This window comes from Hyla sarda, unplaced genomic scaffold, assembly GCF_029499605.1.
Source record: "Hyla sarda isolate aHylSar1 unplaced genomic scaffold, aHylSar1.hap1 scaffold_1423, whole genome shotgun sequence".
NCBI classification, from domain to species: Eukaryota; Metazoa; Chordata; class Amphibia; order Anura; family Hylidae; genus Hyla; species Hyla sarda.
Window position 1 is genome coordinate 1 of NW_026608053.1, and position 6,587 is coordinate 6,587.

Consider the following 6,587-nt stretch of genomic DNA (forward strand, 5'->3'; position numbering starts at 1 on the left):
ACCATGCATTGCTTCTGTGGTATTGCAAAGGGCAAAGACAACTGCTTCCAGCCATCCCATTGCACTAATGGATTGGTCATCAGCTGGCTGTCTATGTCCCCGCATCAATATAGACCAAAGTACAGAGGGTTAGGCTATGCTATTGTGCACCTACCTGATGCATCAGAAGGTGCGAGGCCCTTGCTAAATTCTGTGCACAGACTTTGAGATCTATACTTTAGACTGTTATCTAAACCTGCTCCAAACATGGACTGACATTCTGGCCTACTTTCAGCCGATGCGACTTGTCTGTCGCTGAAACAGTCGCTTGTTTATGTATTCAGCACCTATGTATAATGTTGTAAAAATGCTCTAGAAGCTAAAGTCGCAGAAATGTCACACATATTTGGCCTGCAACTTTCTGTGCGACAAATTCAGACAGGAAAAATCAGTATAAATCCTTAGAAAATTATCCCCCAGTGTCTCCATCTGCTGGCGGTATTGAATAAGCATTGCTGCACTGATGGGGTATGCATTAGACGAAAAAAAAGAAGAAAAAGAAGAATAATACGCCCAGAAAAGAGGCGAAAAGGAGAAAAACGTAAAAAAACGTGAAAAAAAAGTAAGAGGAAGAGAAGGGAAAAAAAGGTGGAAATGGGTTTAAAAGTGATTTCGGCGGAGAAAATATCTATAATATATATATATATATATATATATATATATATATACGCGCACACACACACATATATATAAACGTATTCTCCGTTGAGATATTGCAGCCGCTGCTGTGTCCAGGCCCAGGAGCCTTAGCACTGTGCTGTGATGTCACTCAATACCACTGACATCACTAGGTGTAAACAACATCTCTCCTTTGCTGTGTATGTGACTATGGAGCTGTTTGGTGATGTCGTCTATTATGGCCTTCATAGAAGCAACAGGAGATTGTTGCATCCATCTAGAACCCTCAGAACTACAGTGCTATGATGTCACTCACTTCCACAGGCCTTGCAGAGTGTAAACAACAACAACCCAGCTTTGTTGTGTATGTAACCATAGGGATTTGTGATGTCACCTAGAACCTTCACAGCAGCGACAGCTTTATGAGGAGCATCAGCACTGCTCTGCCTGAGCAGAACCATCACCGCCATAGGTTGTCAAATAACCCGGGTTTAACCCACACAGGTAAGTCCAATGGGGTGCAGGCATGTCCTCTATGCTTACAGCTTCCCGTGGGTGTTGGTTTGATACCGTTTGGGGACAGCCAAGGAGGCATCTGCAGGCAACAAAGGTAGGTGTGTGCTTGTGTGTGTGTTTCCTATGCAGATCCTAAGCCCAGTGTCACATGCAAGTAGGAGGAGTAAGAAGGGTTCCTGGCAAATCCGGGTTATGGATTGCAGTTTAAAAAGGCCCCGTGGGAGTGCAATGGGCCCCTGTCTTGCTGCTTAGCAATAATGGTATGGGTTTAGGTTCTGCTGTGTGTACTGGTGGTTGACTGCCCCCCAGCCCAGAGTGTGCATGGAAAATTGTCTGGCAGCCTCCCTGACAGCAAGCAGTGATAGTGCCCATGAAGGGCACCTTGTTGGGCCCGCCCCTTTCACGGTTATCGCTTCTCGGCCTTTTGGCTAAGATCAAGTGTAGTATCTGTTCTTATCAGTTTAATATCTGATACGTCCCCTATCTGGGGACCATATATTAAATGGATTTTTGAGAACGGGGGCCGATTTCGAAGCTTGCTTCCGTCGCCCTATGCATTGACCCGATATGGCAGTATCTTCGGGTACAGTGCACCACCCCCTTACAGGGTTAAAAAGAAAGATTCCTACTTTCATTGCTACCTGCTTGCTGGCTAGCCAGCTAGCCAGCCCTGTGGGCCTTGCTGCTGCTGCAGCCAAAAAACAAAAGGTGGTGTGCTGCTGCTGCTTCTGCTGCTTCTGCTTCTGCTTGTGTCTGGCCGCTGTTGGAGCGTCCAGGCACAGGACTTCTGCTGCTGCTGACTAAATGGCCTCCTTAATTGGATCATTTGAGTAGCCAGCACACCTGTGCAGGTAGGGCATGACATGATAGGCAGCTGCCTTGATAGCGGGTGGGTGCTGAATGTTCCTAATTGACAAAATAAGATTAATGCTTATGAAGAAATATAAAATCTCATCCCTTCCCCAATATCGCGCCACACCCCTACCCCTTAATTCCCTGGTTGAACTTGATGGACATATGTCTTTTTTCGACCGTACTAACTATGTAACTATGTAACATAACATGGGGGGGGGGGGGGGTCTCCTGGCTGTTCACACAGGTGTGTCATTGCTGTACATTGACCATGCATTGCTTCTGTGGTATTGCAAAGGCAAAGACAAATGCTTCCAGCCATCCATTGCACTAATGGATTGGTCATCAGCTGGCTGTCTATGTCCCGCATCAATATAGACCAAAGTACAGAGGGTTAGGCTATGCTATTGTGCACCTACCTGATGCATCAGAAGGTGCGAGGCCCTTGCTAAATTCTGTGCACAGACTTTGAGATCTATACTTTAGACTGTATCTAAACCTGCTCCAACATGGACTGACATTCTGGCCTACTTTCAGCCGATGCGACTTGTCTGTCGCTGAACAGTCGCTTTTTATGTATTCAGCACCTATGTATAATGTTGTAAAAATGCTCTAGAAGCTAAAGTCGCAGAAATGTCACACATATTTGGCCTGCAACTTTCTGTGCGACAAATTCAGACAGGAAAAATCAGTATAAATCCTTAGAAAATTATCCCCCAGTGTCTCCATCTGCTGGCGGTATTGAATAAGCATTGCTGCACTGATGGGGTATGCATTAGACGAAAAAAAAGAAGAAAAAGAAGAATAATACGCCCAGAAAAGAGGCGAAAAGGAGAAAAACGTAAAAAAACGTGAAAAAAAAGTAAGAGGAAGAGAAGGGAAAAAAAGGTGGAAATGGGTTTAAAAGTGATTTCGGCGGAGAAATATATATATATATATATATATATATATATATATATATATATACGCGCACACACACACATATATATAAACGTATTCTCCGTTGAGATATTGCAGCCGCTGCTGTGTCCAGGCCCAGGAGCCTTAGCACTGTGCTGTGATGTCACTCAATACCACTGACATCACTAGGTGTAAACAACATCTCTCCTTTGCTGTGTATGTGACTATGGAGCTGTTTGGTGATGTCGTCTATTATGGCCTTCATAGAAGCAACAGGAGATTGTTGCATCCATCTAGAACCCTCAGAACTACAGTGCTATGATGTCACTCACTTCCACAGGCCTTGCAGAGTGTAAACAACAACAACCCAGCTTTGTTGTGTATGTAACCATAGGGATTTGTGATGTCACCTAGAACCTTCACAGCAGCGACAGCTTTATGAGGAGCATCAGCACTGCTCTGCCTGAGCAGAACCATCACCGCCATAGGTTGTCAAATAACCCGGGTTTAACCCACACAGGTAAGTCCAATGGGGTGCAGGCATGTCCTCTATGCTTACAGCTTCCCGTGGGTGTTGGTTTGATACCGTTTGGGGACAGCCAAGGAGGCATCTGCAGGCAACAAAGGTAGGTGTGTGCTTGTGTGTGTGTTTCCTATGCAGATCCTAAGCCCAGTGTCACATGCAAGTAGGAGGAGTAAGAAGGGTTCCTGGCAAATCCGGGTTATGGATTGCATTTAAAAAGGCCCCGTGGGAGTGCAATGGGCCCCTGTCTTGCTGCTTAGCAATAATGGTATGGGTTTAGGTTCTGCTGTGTGTACTGGTGGTTGACTGCCCCCCAGCCCAGAGTGTGCATGGAAAATTGTCTGGCAGCCTCCCTGACAGCAAGCAGTGATAGTGCCCATGAAGGGCACCTTGTTGGGCCCGCCCCTTTCACGGTTATCGCTTCTCGGCCTTTTGGCTAAGATCAAGTGTAGTATCTGTTCTTATCAGTTTAATATCTGATACGTCCCCTATCTGGGGACCATATATTAAATGGATTTTTGAGAACGGGGGCCGATTTCGAAGCTTGCTTCCGTCGCCCTATGCATTGACCCGATATGGCAGTATCTTCGGGTACAGTGCACCACCCCCTTACAGGGTTAAAAAGAAAGATTCCTACTTTCATTGCTACCTGCTTGCTGGCTAGCCAGCTAGCCAGCCCTGTGGGCCTTGCTGCTGCTGCAGCCAAAAAACAAAAGGTGGTGCTGCTGCTGCTTCTGCTGCTTCTGCTTCTGCTTGTGTCTGGCCGCTGTTGGAGCGTCCAGGCACAGGACTTCTGCTGCTGCTGACTAAATGGCCTCCTTAATTGGATCATTTGAGTAGCCAGCACACCTGTGCAGGTAGGGCATGACATGATAGGCAGCTGCCTTGATAGCGGGTGGGTGCTGAATGTTCCTAATTGACAAAATAAGATTAATGCTTATGAAGAAATATAAAATCTCATCCCTTCCCCAATATCGCGCCACACCCCTACCCCTTAATTCCCTGGTTGAACTTGATGGACATATGTCTTTTTTCGACCGTACTAACTATGTAACTATGTAACATAACATGGGGGGGGGGGGGGTCTCCTGGCTGTTCACACAGGTGTGTCATTGCTGTACATTGACCATGCATTGCTTCTGTGGTATTGCAAAGGCAAAGACAAATGCTTCCAGCCATCCATTGCACTAATGGATTGGTCATCAGCTGGCTGTCTATGTCCCGCATCAATATAGACCAAAGTACAGAGGGTTAGGCTATGCTATTGTGCACCTACCTGATGCATCAGAAGGTGCGAGGCCCTTGCTAAATTCTGTGCACAGACTTTGAGATCTATACTTTAGACTGTATCTAAACCTGCTCCAACATGGACTGACATTCTGGCCTACTTTCAGCCGATGCGACTTGTCTGTCGCTGAACAGTCGCTTTTTATGTATTCAGCACCTATGTATAATGTTGTAAAAATGCTCTAGAAGCTAAAGTCGCAGAAATGTCACACATATTTGGCCTGCAACTTTCTGTGCGACAAATTCAGACAGGAAAAATCAGTATAAATCCTTAGAAAATTATCCCCCAGTGTCTCCATCTGCTGGCGGTATTGAATAAGCATTGCTGCACTGATGGGGTATGCATTAGACGAAAAAAAAGAAGAAAAAGAAGAATAATACGCCCAGAAAAGAGGCGAAAAGGAGAAAAACGTAAAAAAACGTGAAAAAAAAGTAAGAGGAAGAGAAGGGAAAAAAAGGTGGAAATGGGTTTAAAAGTGATTTCGGCGGAGAAATATATATATATATATATATATATATATATATATATATATATATATACGCGCACACACACACATATATATAAACGTATTCTCCGTTGAGATATTGCAGCCGCTGCTGTGTCCAGGCCCAGGAGCCTTAGCACTGTGCTGTGATGTCACTCAATACCACTGACATCACTAGGTGTAAACAACATCTCTCCTTTGCTGTGTATGTGACTATGGAGCTGTTTGGTGATGTCGTCTATTATGGCCTTCATAGAAGCAACAGGAGATTGTTGCATCCATCTAGAACCCTCAGAACTACAGTGCTATGATGTCACTCACTTCCACAGGCCTTGCAGAGTGTAAACAACAACAACCCAGCTTTGTTGTGTATGTAACCATAGGGATTTGTGATGTCACCTAGAACCTTCACAGCAGCGACAGCTTTATGAGGAGCATCAGCACTGCTCTGCCTGAGCAGAACCATCACCGCCATAGGTTGTCAAATAACCCGGGTTTAACCCACACAGGTAAGTCCAATGGGGTGCAGGCATGTCCTCTATGCTTACAGCTTCCCGTGGGTGTTGGTTTGATACCGTTTGGGGACAGCCAAGGAGGCATCTGCAGGCAACAAAGGTAGGTGTGTGCTTGTGTGTGTGTTTCCTATGCAGATCCTAAGCCCAGTGTCACATGCAAGTAGGAGGAGTAAGAAGGGTTCCTGGCAAATCCGGGTTATGGATTGCATTTAAAAAGGCCCCGTGGGAGTGCAATGGGCCCCTGTCTTGCTGCTTAGCAATAATGGTATGGGTTTAGGTTCTGCTGTGTGTACTGGTGGTTGACTGCCCCCCAGCCCAGAGTGTGCATGGAAAATTGTCTGGCAGCCTCCCTGACAGCAAGCAGTGATAGTGCCCATGAAGGGGCACCTTGTTTGGGCGCGCCCCTTTCACGGTTATCGCTTCTCGGCCTTTTGGCTAAGATCAAGTGTAGTATCTGTTCTTATCAGTTTAATATCTGATACGTCCCCCCTATCTGGGGACCATATATTAAATGGATTTTGAGAACGGGGGCCGATTTCGAAGCTTGCTTCCGTCGCCCTATGCATTGACCCGATAGGCAGTATCTTCGGGTACAGTGCACCACCCCCTTACAGGGTTAAAAAGAAAGATTCCTACTTTCATTGCTACCTGCTTGCTGGCTAGCCAGCTAGCCAGCCCTGTGGGCCTTGCTGCTGCTGCAGCCAAAAAACAAAAGGTGGTGCTGCTGCTGCTGCTTCTGCTGGCTTCTGCTTCTGCTTGTGTCTGGCCGCTGTTGGAGCGTCCAGGCACAGGACTTCTGCTGCTGCTGACTAAATGGCCCTCCTTAATTGGATCATTTGAGTAGCCAGCACA

General features: G+C 46.2%; 3 non-coding genes across 3 annotated transcripts; all 3 read left to right on the forward strand.

Annotated features, from left to right (window-relative positions):
• The first annotated feature begins 1,581 nt into the window (after positions 1-1,581).
• LOC130307419 (U2 spliceosomal RNA) lies at positions 1,582-1,772 on the forward strand. Its single transcript, XR_008856598.1, has one exon. It is a non-coding gene; the product is annotated as a U2 spliceosomal RNA (small nuclear RNA).
• Positions 1,773-3,864: 2,092 nt separating this feature from the next.
• Positions 3,865-4,055, forward strand: LOC130307381 (U2 spliceosomal RNA). Its single transcript, XR_008856564.1, has one exon. It is a non-coding gene; the product is annotated as a U2 spliceosomal RNA (small nuclear RNA).
• Positions 4,056-6,150: 2,095 nt separating this feature from the next.
• On the forward strand, positions 6,151-6,341 carry LOC130307413 (U2 spliceosomal RNA). Its single transcript, XR_008856595.1, has one exon. It is a non-coding gene; the product is annotated as a U2 spliceosomal RNA (small nuclear RNA).
• The last annotated feature ends 246 nt before the right edge of the window (positions 6,342-6,587 follow it).